Source organism: Candoia aspera, chromosome 2, assembly GCF_035149785.1.
Source record: "Candoia aspera isolate rCanAsp1 chromosome 2, rCanAsp1.hap2, whole genome shotgun sequence".
Classification (NCBI taxonomy): Eukaryota; Metazoa; Chordata; class Lepidosauria; order Squamata; family Boidae; genus Candoia; species Candoia aspera.
This window is the reverse complement of record NC_086154.1, coordinates 152,300,743-152,315,050: the sequence shown is the minus strand read 5'-3', so window position 1 is coordinate 152,315,050 and position 14,308 is coordinate 152,300,743. Positions and strand designations below refer to the sequence as shown.

The following is a 14,308-nucleotide window of genomic DNA, read 5'->3' as shown; positions in this document are numbered from 1 at the left end:
CTTTGCCTACAGAGGCCCACCCCCGACCCCTCCAGGTTAAGCCTGACCTACCGGAAAAACGCTGTCGGTCCGCATAAACAGAGCTTTGGTGCAAGACAGCGTTCCTTGTTCCTACTTGGAAAGAAATCCCATTGTGGCGCTATCTCCTTTCGACCCAGATTCCACAGCCAACCGTTACAGCCAAGGTTTAATATGGAGTATATGAATTCCTTTTCTTTACTCCAGCATTTGTTCTTTGATACCAAGCTGAAGTGTCACTAAGCCTGTGCAGATTTCATTGCTTTCCACTCAGTAACCTGACTCTCCAAATTTGGGTTTGGAAAAGAGGGTCATAAGGTCATTCTTTCCCTTTTTTTCCAGTATACAACTTGCCAAGCAGGAATAAAATATAAATATTCTTAATAGTTTGCACTATATTATTTCAAACATCTGACAGAGCAAGCAAGCAAATCAATCCTTCAGTGGTCCCATGTTACTCCTACCTGGGAAGCCTCTCATCTGGGTCTTCCCTAAATTAGGGGTGGGTCTCTCAACATTTTAAAACTGCCTAGCTTTGATACTGAGATGGAGGCTACCTATGGTGCTAGCCTTGACTTAACCAGTTTCTTGAACAAACCATAGTGGCCCAGATGTGATACACATTAAACCACAATGGCTGATTGCAATGTACCAAACCAGAACTAAACCAACTACGGTTTAATAATGTGTGGCTGGAAGTTGGAGTATCTATTATAGTCAAGTACCAGTGCTGAACATCCATATATGCAAATATCAGAGTTTTCCACAAATGATGGATGAGCATTCTAGCCATGAATTACTAGCACTGTACAACACCTGGGAATGCACAGGGGGCCACATAAACCTGTAGCACCTTAAAGCAGTGACATCTTTTCCCAGGACTTGGCTGCTTTAAATAGTTGCAGACAGATGCTATACTCCTGCCTCTGCGCAAAGCTGCAAAGCTTTATTAGTTATCCATTTAGCTGCCATTAGCACAATAGCTACACTTGGATATATACACTGTCAGAGTATTAAAAAAGCAATAAAGATACCATTTTGATTGCTGTTTCATATAGTATTATGCTTGGAATATTACTGAATACACTGAGCTTTTGTCTCAAAGAGAACAAGAAAGGGCTTTATTCTAAAATGCGGCCTACAAATATTAAAAACAAACAGGAGTGCAAACTTGGACCATAATCTGTTTCCAACAATAGCTAGTCATACTGCTGTGGGCATTGTTGAGCTGAATGTGAAAGCAGTGCCCTTTACGCTTGGCATCCTGAACTCTATCATCTCCAAAACAGAGAGTCCTAACAGCCATACATAGTTAGGTCCTCATCCTCCAGAGATTTGTCTTTTATGAAAGCCACTTAAGCCCATGGCCAGTCTCAGAGTTGAGAATTTGATGTGCTGTTTTCTATGTATGGAATCACATACTTCATAATCAGTAAATGAAAACAATAATTATAAATAAGCACACAACTGTTGGCAGAGAGATGAAACTGCATATGTAATCCAGGAAATCTGTTGCAAAAGTGAATCCTTGTCACAGTGCTTTACGCATGTATTTTATGAAGTAAAACCCCATAAAAACACATGGGGAAAGCAGCAAATCAAGAAAAGGTGTCGGAGAAGAGAAAAGAAAAGGAAGGAATGTCTTCTATTTTCCTGGGGTCAGGATCTAAATACTCCAGTTCAGGTTTTGAAACTACTTCCCTAATGTCCCACCCACTTATTTACTAAAGGGTGACCACTAAGTTCTTTCCCAAGAGGAATCCATCTGCCACAAGGTTCCCTCTGTGCCTCTGGCTGTGGAGGCGAGTTAATGAATGGGACTGGCTCTTACAAGGTTAGTTTACACACACCCTTGAGACAAGGTGCACATATCCTTGTGAAAGGTGAAAGGTCCCCTGTGCGAGCACCGAGTCATGTCTGACCCTTTGGGGGGACGCCGCTTGGCAGACTATAGCGGGGTGGTTTGCCACTGCCTTCCCCAGTCGTCACCTTCCCCGGCAAGCTGGGTCCTCGTTTTACTGACCTCGGAAGGATGGGAGGCACATATCCTTAGAGGGGCACAAAAACACTAGATTCTTTGTCTCCTCTTTGTCAAATCACATCCTGATGACACTTTGCAAAGTTCTAACCAGCAAACTCCCACCATGGGTGGTCAGAGGACTGGTTCTGGGGGAAGAAGGAGGGTGTCTCAGGCATCAATAATCAACAATGACAAATAAATAGAACCTGCATGTTCAGGAAGCATGGCTCTGAAGAACAGAAGCTGGAGACACTCACATGCTAACTGTAAGTTTGATTCTGCTTAATTCTGTTATTCTGTTGAATAACAAAAGCTGGAGACCTCACGTCCCAACTACGTTTTCTGAACTTATATGGCTGGTCACTACTGGATGCAGCAAGAACACAGGCAACAGCCTTCCAGCTATTGTGTGGACCTTCAAATATTGCTAGACTCTGTAACCCCCCTCATTCTCATCAGACAGCTGATCGTGGTTGTAATCTAGTAATATCTGGCTTCCCACCTTGTGCTTTCTGTGAAACACATTTGATGCACGTGGGGAGTTGGTTCCATCATCTCATGGCAACAATCACTCTGCTGCTCCCTGCACAGAACTGTGTGTCAGCGGGACACTCGCTACAGTCACTTGGCGCATGCTGCCAAACTCTTCTTCTCCTAGGCAGTTAAGAAAAGCTAAGGACAGCACTTTCTGCTTAGCACCATTTGGCTTCCTCTGTTTGGTAGCCCTGGAGGCATAACTTTTACTGGCTTCTATTTCTCACTACTTTGTGCTGGAAATGTGCATCCGGATTGCAGGCTTGCTATATAAAAGATGCAATCAAAGGATGCAGCAAGGCAGCCCAGGGTTCCCATTGCTGGGATGGGTCCTGTAGCCCATCCTGTATCTCCTGCCAAAGAGAGACAACCTGGGTGGGCTGGCTTGGGGGTTGGTGTCTCTATGCCCAGAGTTGACCTGGCACCTGGAACGGCAGGAAGTGCCCTTGGCTTGGCTTGGCTTAGCAGGGATGTGTGGGTGACTGTACGCAAGTGGCTTAATTTGTATCCTCTGTGGAAAAAGCCTTGAAGCCACCTCCATGGATCCTGAAGAGCTTCAGATTGTGATCCCTACTCAACCGGGATTTCTAAAGCCTCATGAAAGAAGAAGCTGGCGGGGGGATTCCAGTTCTAAGGAATTCTAAGTTCTAAGGAGTCCTGAGGATTCCAGCTTCCCTGAGGTTGATGGGAAGGGGTGACCCCGGATGGGAAGGAAATGGGACCCCGGAGTTGACCAGAGGGGACTCATTCTGAACTCTCCAAATTCTTAAAGGGTATTGATTAGATAACCTCTATCTAACCGTATCTAAGTTAGGGTTTATCTAACCCTAAACTCAGGGTTAAATGCCACTGAGAGTGGGGCTGTCTTCTGATTCCAAGAACAAAAAGTGAAAGCGCCCCCTCTCCCCGGTAATGCTCAGGGCATTATCTCCACTTCCTGGCTTTGCCACTGAGTCACTCTGTGAACCTTAGCAAGTCACTTCCTGTCATTGTGCATCACAGTTCTCCCTTAAAAACATACAAAGCTTCTGCCTCCTTAACGCACCGCCACCGAGCCTTCAGCCCACAGCAGGTTACAAGTGTCTTAGAGAGAGTGGGTGGGAGGGTAGAGAGCTAATGGCTGATCTGAAACATACAGTCTCTTCCCTTCCTGGTGTCCTTAATGGTCCTGATAGCATCAGGTGAACTGTAAGTTCTCTTGAATTGCTCAACCTTTCTGGAATTCCCAGTCATCTTTCTGAAGCAGGAAGGAACCCTTTTCCAGGTCAGAACATGGTTTAGTGGCTGCAGTTGCTTGCCCTTGGGTGAATCAAGTTTAAAGCCATGCCTCAGTCTCCATGACAGGTGAGGAAGCCAGCCCAATTATATCTCATTTCCATTTCACTGGCCATAATACCAGTACAGGACTGGTTTGAGATGTGCCAATAGATCCCACATGTTATTCTTAGGAAAAAAGTAGCAAGGTCAAATGGCATCTCTGACTCATTTCTAGTTGAAAAGGCCATCTTAGCAAGTTTCCAGAGAAATGCTCACACCCAAGGGAAGAGGAAACCTTTAGGTTTCTAGGTACACAAGCATGCTTGGAATAAGGACCATTAGAGCTGCTACAGCTGTTGGAGCATAGTTAAGACATCATGCTTGGGGGGGGGGTGTCCTTCTGTCCCCATGTTTTCCACGAATGCATCAAAACTGGACCAGGGAGATCCAGGTGGAAATCTTCTCTTGACCACAGATTTCATTGGAGGACTACGCAAGCCACTCTTGTGAATCCACTTGTTGTTGCAGGAATAAAATTAGGGGATTCTCCCATGTAAGCTACCTTGAACTCTCAGAGAAAAAGTAGAACAGAAATGCCGTTGCTACCACCCACAACAATAACAACATTTTTGTTTGCAGGGTCTCAGATTTGTCCTCAGAATTCCCAAGTATTAGATAGGCTGAGGGAAGAGCTAAGCTCATACACAAGGGTGCACCAGATTTCTCCCCAAATGTTTTATCCAATTCCTCCTCCAAAAGAGTGAATAGCAAAAACTAAGAACTGAATTTGGATGTGGTTATTGCTGAGATGTCAAGATTAAAGATAGGCATTTTGGGCGTCAGTGAACTGAAATGGACTGGAATGGGCCACTTCACATCAAATGACCACCAGATCTACTACTGTGGACAAGAGGACCACAGAAGAAATGGAGTAGCCTTCATAATTAATAGTAAAGTGGCTAAAGCAGTGCTCGGATACAATCCAAAAAACGATAGAATGATCTCAATTCGAATTCAGGGCAAGCCATCTAACATCACAGTGATCCAAATATACGCCCCAACCACAGATGCTGAAGAAGCTGAAGTAGAGCAGTTCTATGAGGATCTGCAGCACCTACTGGACAACACGCCTAAAAGAGATGTTATTTTCATCACGGGAGACTGGAATGCTAAGGTGGGCAGTCAAATGACACCTCGAATTACAGGTAAGCATGGCCTGGGAGAACAAAACGAAGCAGGACATAGGCTGATAGAATTTTGCCAAGACAACTCAATGTGCATAACAAACACTCTCTTCCAGCAACCTAAGAGACGGCTTTATACATGGACTTCCCCAGATGGACAACACCGAAATCAGATTGACTACATCCTTTGCAGCCAAAGGTGGCGGACATCTATACAGTCGGTAAAAACAAGATCTGGAGCTGACTGTAGTTCCGATCACGAACTTCTTATTGCACAATTTAGGATCAGACTAAAGAGATTAGGGAAGACCCACAGATCAGCTAGATATGAGCTCACTAATATTCCTAAGGAATATGCAGTGGAGGTGAAGAATCGATTTAAGGGACTGGACTTAGGAGATAGGGTCCCGGAAGAACTATGGACAGAAGTTCGCAACATTGTTCAGGAGGCGGCAACAAAATACATCCCAAAGAAAGAGAAAACCAAGAAGGCAAAATGGCTGTCTGCTGAGACACTAGAAGTAGCCCAAGAAAGAAGGAAAGCAAAAGGCAACAGTGATAGGGGGAGATATGCCCAATTAAATGCAAAATTCCAGAGGTTAGCCAGAAGAGATAAGGAATTATATTTAAACAAGCAATGCCCGGAAGTGGAAGAAGACAATAGAATAGGAAGGACAAGAGACCTCTTCCAGAAAATTAGAAACATCGGAGGTAAATTCCAGGCAAAAATGGGTATGATCAAAAACAAAGATGGCAAGGACCTAACAGAAGAAGAAGAGATCAAGAAAAGGTGGCAAGAATATACAGAAGACTGTATAGGAAGGATAACAATATCGGGGATAGCTTTGACGGTGTGGTCAGTGAGCTAGAGCCAGACATCCTGAAGAGTGAGGTTGAATGGGCCTTAAGAAGCATTGCTAATAACAAGGCAGCAGGAGATGACGGCATCCCAGCTGAACTGTTCAAAATCTTGCGAGATGATGCTGTCAAGGTAATGCATGCTATATGCCAGCAAATTTGGAAAACACAAGAATGGCCATCAGATTGGAAAAAATCAACTTATATCCCCATACCAAAAAAGGGGAACACTAAAGAATGTTCAAACTATCAAACAGTGGCACTCATTTCACATGCCAGTAAGGTAATGCTCAAGATCCTGCAAGGTAGACTTCAGCAACTCATGGAGCGAGAATTGCCAGATGTACAAGCTGGGTTTAGAAAAGGCAGAGGAACTAGGGACCAAATTGCCAATATCCACTGGATAATGGAAAAGGCCAGGGAGTTTCAGAAAAATATCTATTTCTGTTTTATTGACTATTCTAAAGCCTTTGACTGTGTGGACCATAACAAATTGTGGCAAGTTCTTAGCGGTATGGGGATACCAAGTCATCTTGTCTGCCTCCTGAGGAATCTCTATAACGACCAAGTAGCAACAGTAAGAACAGACCACAGAACAACGGACTGGTTTAAGATTGGGAAAGAAGTATGGCAGGGCTGTATACTCTCACCCTACCTATTCAACTTGTACGCAGAACACATCATGCGACAAGCTGGGCTGGAGGAATCCAAGGCTGGAGTTAAAATTGCTGGAAGAAACATTAACAATCTCAGATATGCAGATGATACCACTTTGATGGCTGAAAGCGAAGAGGAACTGAGGAGCCTTATGATGAAGGTGAAAGAAGAAAGTGCAAAAGCTGGCTTGCAGCTAAACCTCAAAAAAACCAAGATTATGGCAACCAGCTTGATTGATAACTGGCAAATAGAGGGAGAAAATGTAGACGCAGTGAAAGACTTCGTATTTCTAGGTGCGAAGATGACTGCAGATGCTGACTGCAGTCAGGAAATCAGAAGACGCTTAATCCTTGGGAGAAGAGCAATGACAAATCTCGATAAAATAGTTAAGAGCAGAGACGTCACACTGACAACAAAGGTCCACCTAGTTAAAGCAATGGTGTTCCCCGTAGTAACATATGGCTGCGAGAGCTGGACCATAAGGAAGGCTGAGAGAAGGAAGATTGATGCTTTGGAACTGTGGTGTTGGAGGAAAATTCTGAGAGTGCCTTGGACTGCAAAAAGATCAAACCAGTCCATCCTCCAGGAAATAAAGCCAGACTGCTCACTTGAGGGAATGAGATTAAAGGCAAAACTGAAATACTTTGGCCACATCATGAGAAGACAGGACACCCTGGAGAAGATGCTGATGCTAGGGAGAGTGGAGGGCAAAAGGAAGAGGGGCCGACCAAGGGCAAGGTGGATGGATGATATTCTAGAGGTGACGGACTTGTCCCTGGGGGAGCTGGGGGTGTTGACGACCGACAGGAAGCTCTGGCGTGGGCTGGTCCATGAAGTCATGAAGAGTCGGAAGCGACTAAACGAATAAACAACAAAAAACAAAGAACTGAAGCATCTGTTTCAAGACTGTATCTCACGTTTGAGATAAAGTATTACCTGCCTGCATGCACTTACTTTGTTCGTGAGCCTGATTTGGGGACATTTTTCATCATAGAGGGCCTTACATGAAGGAACACTAGTGGGCCAAAACGGTTTGCTACGTGATGTGCTTGCCTTTACAGCCAGGCGTAACCCTTTCAAAGATCTTGCTGCACAACTCAGATGTGTTTCTAAATGTTCATCTACCATCAATAGAAATGTGTTCTGTGTTTCAAAATAAAAACTGAGTTTCCAAGAAAAGCAGGTTTTAAAAAAAAAAAAACAAGATTCTTTCCATGGCAGAATGAACTGGGTGGTGTATCTAATGCAAAGACTCAGCACAGACCCCTCCTTTTTGTTTTTACGAGACTGGAGGAGGCAACATCTAAAAACCTCAAATTTGGCTGACCTGCCTGAAGAGATTTCTGGTGTGTTCCCCAAAGATAGCCAGCTGCAGTGGGGTGGGAGCAAGCAAACCACAGCAGCAGCTGTTTGGCTGAGACCTCATAGGTCATGGGAGACGGAAGGATGAAACAACATCTTCTTCCCATATATTAGCTAAACAGACCATGATGATCTTACTACAGCAGTTTCCATAAACCCCACAGCCAAGAAACCAGGTATTTTCTGTTAAAAGCCATGAGAGCAAAGGCAGGGAGGGGCAGGAAGAGCCCAGGGTAGAAAATACGGTGTCCCCCATTGCTAATCATTAATATTTGACAAAAGCACTTCTTGGAACAAGCAGCTCTCACTTGTTTCAGGAGTGCTGGACTGGGAGAACTTTTGCGTGGCCTTTGCTCATTAGGCCAAATCTGCCTCTTCCTTTGCCATCAACATTCAAAAATCATGCTTATTCAACCATCGTGTGTGTGGAACTGACTAACGCCATCAAGAGGGTTGGAGGGTATGCTGGAGCAAGGAATGTCCAGGAAGTTCTGCCCTACCCCTGAGGGTAGAGAAAGTGCATTTTCCTGCAACAGAACTGGCACAGGGATACTCATAGGTACTGAGATACTCATGGGTATCTCTGTTCTTCATGCCAAGATCCTTTGGTAGCCAACATGATTAAATGCGTGCATCAGGGAAGGTTATCAACGGGCATAGGAAAACTCCCAGTTTGCAAAGTAACATTGAACAACAACAAAAATGTCCCGGAATAGGATGGGAGCATCCTGGAGAGAGGCAGAGGAGCCTTCCACATTGAACCCGCACTGTATAATGACGTCATTGCCAGGAGACAGACTTTTAATGTCTTCAGAGCTCCGCCTGAAGCCCCTGAAAAAATCAGCTAATTGCATATAAAGCATCCCTACCTGAACTAAGAAAAAAACAGCATTCCAAACATCTGGACTAGAGATTTTGCATCATGCTCAGCTCAGCTCCTCATTCTTAATCCTGTCCTCTTCTGTGGCCAACCACTGGAAGGCACTGGGTTCTTTGGGTGGCACCTCCCACATTTGTGCTTTCAATAAGTCAGAAATAGATCTGGACTAGGGCACCAAACCATGGCTGTGGGACTGAAGGACACTTCGTTTTTTCTTCTTGACCAAAGCCCTTTCTCCCCCAAAGTGTTTTCCTCTGTCTTGTTATAGCAATGGTACGAATGATTTAAAAAGAATATTTCTCCCCCAGTTCCACAAGCCTGCTGCTTTTAACCCAACCACAGGAGCTTCAACCATAATTCTACATCATGTACATCTGCACCTTTGTTCACCTGGCACCACATCCACAGGGCAGCTATAGTGCCATAGATAACAGACCTGCTTGCAGTCAAGTCTACAGCCTCTGATTAAGTTTTAATCGGGCTACCTCATAAATAAAGGCCAATAAATAAATAAGTATACATTTACTAGGGCTGCCAGATCTGGGGTGCAGGAATTTGAGGGACCACCAGATGGCAGCAAAGAGTCCAACAGGACCCTTTATATCTTTTTGCTGCCACCTACTGCTTCTCTGGACATTTTGCAGTTGGGATTTGGGAACTCTGAAGTTTTAGGTCAGAACTTAATTCTCTCCATGGTTAATACTGAGAAAGATTCAAGTTTTTAATAATCAGGATTTGTAAACCTAGCTTATTTGAGGGGTAGTTGAAGAAAAAGTCGATATGGTATAGTGGTTAAGGTGTTGGACAGGAGTGACCCAGGTTCTAGTCCAGCCATGGAAGGTCACTGGCCCTTCACTCCCTCGTAGCCCTACCTTCCCATAAGGCTGTTGTTGCAAGGATAAAATTAAATCTCAGTGAAAGTGCCCTACTCCCCTAGAGAAAAGAGGGATATAAATCTAAAAAATCTAAAAAATAAATATGTATTCAGGCCCACAGAGGAGCCTGGAATGAGTTTTTTGTTCCATGAACTCTACAGACCTGCAAAATATTTGCTTTGGAGCATTCCCTTCTTCCTGAGGTAGAAATTCAGCAGTAATCTTTAGTTCTAGATGGGGCTCTAAGGGGACCCCTGCAGCTGAAGTAAAGAATTAAGTTGCTCCTGAATGGAGACTGATGAGCTCAGATGGCTAATCCCACAGAAAAGACTATATTTCTGGCAAAGCAGTATTAGGGTTGCTCCAAATGTCACCTGGAAGAAGTGACTAGAGAGAAGTATCTCATAGCACAGATCTTTCAAAGTTTTCAACAGAACAGAACAGGAAGGCAACCCAGACCTCAGGCTTGGTTACACAAATGATACTGTGCTACCCTCTAATGGACACTTTTTGCTACTACACATTAACCAAGACTGAAAATCATTTTTAATCATTGTTTTAAGAACAAACTTTCTGGGAAGAAAAGAATTGTTTGCAACAATTAATTTTTCCCAGCAATAAACTGCTCACTGCCTACAAGAGCCAGTGACCTGGGAATCCATAGGAAGCTTACAACAGTCCTAAGGCTTTAGTTATGCACAGGCAAGCCTCTACAGGAAAGGATTCTATTTGGTTAGTAAATGTTGAAAGCCACAGATATGCAGAGATTTCATTCCCACATATGAACAAGGGTCAGTTACAGCACTGACTATGCTTTCATCTTTGCAGATTTCCATATTTTACTCTCCAAAGCTGCTATCCTATGCATGCTGGACAAGGGCGCTTATCTCTGAGATTCTGATGCACAGAATTGGCTATGGTGGCATTGAAGCATGTGGCCCCTGAATGGCCAAACACAAATAAAGATTATATTCCTGGGACAGAAATTACCTACTGGAGACTCTGCTTTTAGATTCAGTGGCTGAGCTGGCCCTTCTTGTGTTCTGCAGATCCTGCCTACCATAACAACCACCACTCTTTTGGAAAGCAGAGAGAAGGATCTTAAAGCCATCTAAGGAAGAAGGTCTTCCATCCCTGATACAAGGACCATCCACTCTACTAATTGCCCAAGAGAAAGTTGCATCTCAGAAGCAGACAACAGGACTGAAACACAGACTGACAAAACCCTGCAGGGTTCCCGCTGCAGCCCCTGCCCCTGCCAGGTTCCAGCAATCCTCTGTTCTAAAATAGGAGAGTTGATAATGGGCAGGCAAGTTTGGCTCATGCGTTTGCTACTTCCTCTCCTGATACAAAGGGCTGAGCGTGTAGGCAAGGTACGTTTCTTAAGTCACAACTGCATAATTTCTTCCCCGCTCCAATGTCTTCCATCTGCATTGCAACTTCCACCATACCCATCCAGCACAGCAGTGGGTCCTGTTGTTGGGGGAATTTGAGAAAAACCAATAAGCCTTTTTCCTTTTCCAGTCTATCACTGGTAGGGCTGCCAGCTGGGGTGGTGGGTTATGTGTGAGGGAGAGACCTACACAGCAAGAGAGACAATGCAGCACTGTATAGCAAGAGGGTTAAGAGAGCCATGTGCTGACTAGAGTGATAGAGGTAGTCCTCGCTTAACAACCATTCAATTACTGATTGTTTGGTCTTACGACAATGCTGAAAAAACTGACTTATGACTGCTCCTCACACTTATGACAATCACAGCATCCCCGTGGTCACATGATCATGGTTTGGGCACTTGGCAACCAGTTGGCATTTACGACTGTTGTAGCATCCCCTGGCCATGTGATTGCCATTTTCGACTTTCCAGCCAGCTTCTGGCAAGCAAAATCAATGGGGAACCATGTGGTTCACTTAATGAACATGCGGTTTGCTTAACACCCATGGTGATTTGCTTAATGACCGCCGCAAAAAAGGTCATAGAATCAGGTCAGATTCTCTTAATGACTGCTTTGTTTAGTAACTGAAATTCCAATCCCAATTGTGGTTGTTAAGTGATGACTACCTGTAAGGTGCTGGACTTGGACTAGAGACTTGGGTTCAAGTCCCTATTCAGCCATGGACCTCATTACAAACCAACCAACCAACCTCATTTCCTCTAAAAGACAGGATCAGGGCTGTTTCTCTTAGGTGAACAAACAGATTTCCAGCTTCACAGCCCACTTCTGGACTTGATTAAAATTGCCTGCCACTGCTCAGGCTCCTTCCAGACCACAGCAAAATACCTTGAGTTTTTCTTTTGTTTAATTTCAAGAGATGTGAGAACTACTCAGGAGAGGGAAATGAAGAAGCTCTGGCAGAGAAGGAACTCATGCACACTCCCCTCCCCATCCTCTCCAAGGTCTCTTTTTCTTAAGAAAAGCAGCAGCCAAATATCTGGGAAAAAGAGTACCGCTGCCACCTGGTGGCCAAGAGGAGTAACTGATTGCCTAGTAACGAGTGACTCGTACAGAAAAGATTCTGCAAGTTAGGCACTTAGACCTTTATATTTCATGATCCTGGGGAAGTATTTACTATTGCATCTGCTGAACATTTTAGAGCCAATTAGGAGAAGTTATGAGCAGCTGACAAGAATGCACTTTAGTTCCAAGTGTTGGGAGGACAACAGTGCATGAATACTTCTGGAATGCCAGAGGAGAGTCCAGATTGACATGTCCTGTCTTTAGACCCCCAAGTTCCTCCCCGCTCCCAGAATAGCTGCTGTTTGCTCTGAGAAGAAAACTTCCACTGGCCCTCTTTAATAGTTAAATCATATAAAGCAGCATTTCCTTTCAGCTTGTTGTGAGACCAAATACTTTTTTCAGTCAAGTGCTATCTGTGTTTATCACTGAGTTCACATTTTATCCTTAGCCATAGCTTACTTAACTGTGATTGCCTAGTAACTGGAGCGACTCCTACAGCAAAGATCCTGCAGGTTAGGCACTTAGACCTTTATATGTCATGGGCTGGGTTCACACAACATAGTGGGCCATAACCATTGTTTACTGTCAGCCCTTCAAGGTAGGCCAGGTCTGGAAAAAGACTCTGCAAGAATGACTGGAATTCTACTTAACTGAGACAGGCTACAGCCCCACAGTGGAAGACCGGATTATAAAATTGACTGAAATTGTGGAAATTGTGATGCTGACTAGTTTGAAAGACTGGAAACCTTATATGGACTTCTTATTGGAAGGAGAAAAGATTGAATTGATGATTTCTGCATTCAGGGATTAAAAAGGGTCAAAGAGGAAGGGGAAAGAATAAGATGACAATTACCGATAGAAAGACGAGCAGAAGGCATAATTTAACGTTTTCTTCTCCTTTAATTTTTCTTTTTTTCTATATTCTTTTCTTTCTTAATCTTCTGTTTATTTTGTATGCTTTTATTGTATTGAAAAATTCTAATACAATTTATATGTGTGGTTCTTCTTCATTTCTGGGCTTAAAATACAGTATGTTTTTGTAACTGTCGCCGCATAGTTTCTCCAAGGTCATCTCTGTGGCTCTCCACATTTACAAACCACAATAACTGGGTTCACATAATACATTAAGACAAAACCAAACCACATGAAGGCTTTATGTGATGTATGTACTCCAAAATGAACAGGTGTTTTCTCCAGTGGTATCTATAGCTGGGGTAGTATAAAGCTGACCTTGGTGGATCTCAGAAAGTTAAGCAGCATTGGACCCCTTTAATCTATGGGTAATTAGCATTATATAATTGTTATAATGAAAAATAAATCTAAAATATCAGGATAGGAGACCACCAGAACATCCACCAGGCAATTGGAAATGATTTCTGTGCCCATGAAGTCATCAGATGAGCTTAATTCAAAGGAGAGATTAAGTTTAGAATTATAATCTTTTTTTTTTTGTTCCTTCGAGTCAGTTTTGACTCCTGGTGACTGCCTGGACTAGTCCCTGCAATATTCTTGGCAAGGTTTTTCAGAAGTGGTTTGCCCTGGCCTCCCTCCCAGGGCTGAGACTGGCCCAAGGTCACCCAGCTGGCTTTGTGCCTAAGGGGGGACTAGAACTCACAATCTCCTGTTTCTAGCCTGATGCCTTAACCACTACACCAAATTGGCTGTCATAATCTTAATAGCAAGCTCTTAATATAAAAAAATGGGGAAGGGGGTGTAATGGAGGGGGTTTTCTCAAAACTTCACTGGCTCAACACTCAGCTCCCTTCTCAATCTTTTATAATGATTTGGGGGGCGGGGAGGGGTGCATCAGTATGGAACAAGATGGCTGGAACCAGTATGCTCTCTCTTTCCTTCCCAAACTTTTCTTTTTACTCCTGTGGAAACCACCATGGCTGCCACCCACCCCCACCCCACAGTTGTCATCAGTCTAATTCATGAAGAAGGTGTGGTGACGACACTCCTCAGATGCCTCTCGCACAGGCTGAGCCCAGCCTGGCAGGGAGGAAGCTGAGGGAATATGGCCAGGCCACATCTACCTCCTGAGGCTACACTGGAGGGGCTCCGTGTGGGTGGCTCATAACAGGTTTAGATTAATATAGCTCCTCTGCGTATGCCAGCGTCTTTGTAATTTCTCAACAGGTTAATTCCTTTCTTTACATCAGGAGTATGGATAACCTGTGGGATGCACACGGCCATTCAAAGCACAG

General features: G+C 44.1%; 1 protein-coding gene across 1 annotated transcript in view; it reads right to left on the bottom strand.

The window, feature by feature from the left end:
- Window positions 1-14,308, bottom strand: part of PDE4A (phosphodiesterase 4A) — a 106,065-nt gene that overhangs the window by 74,816 nt on the left and 16,941 nt on the right. The window lies entirely within an intron of this gene.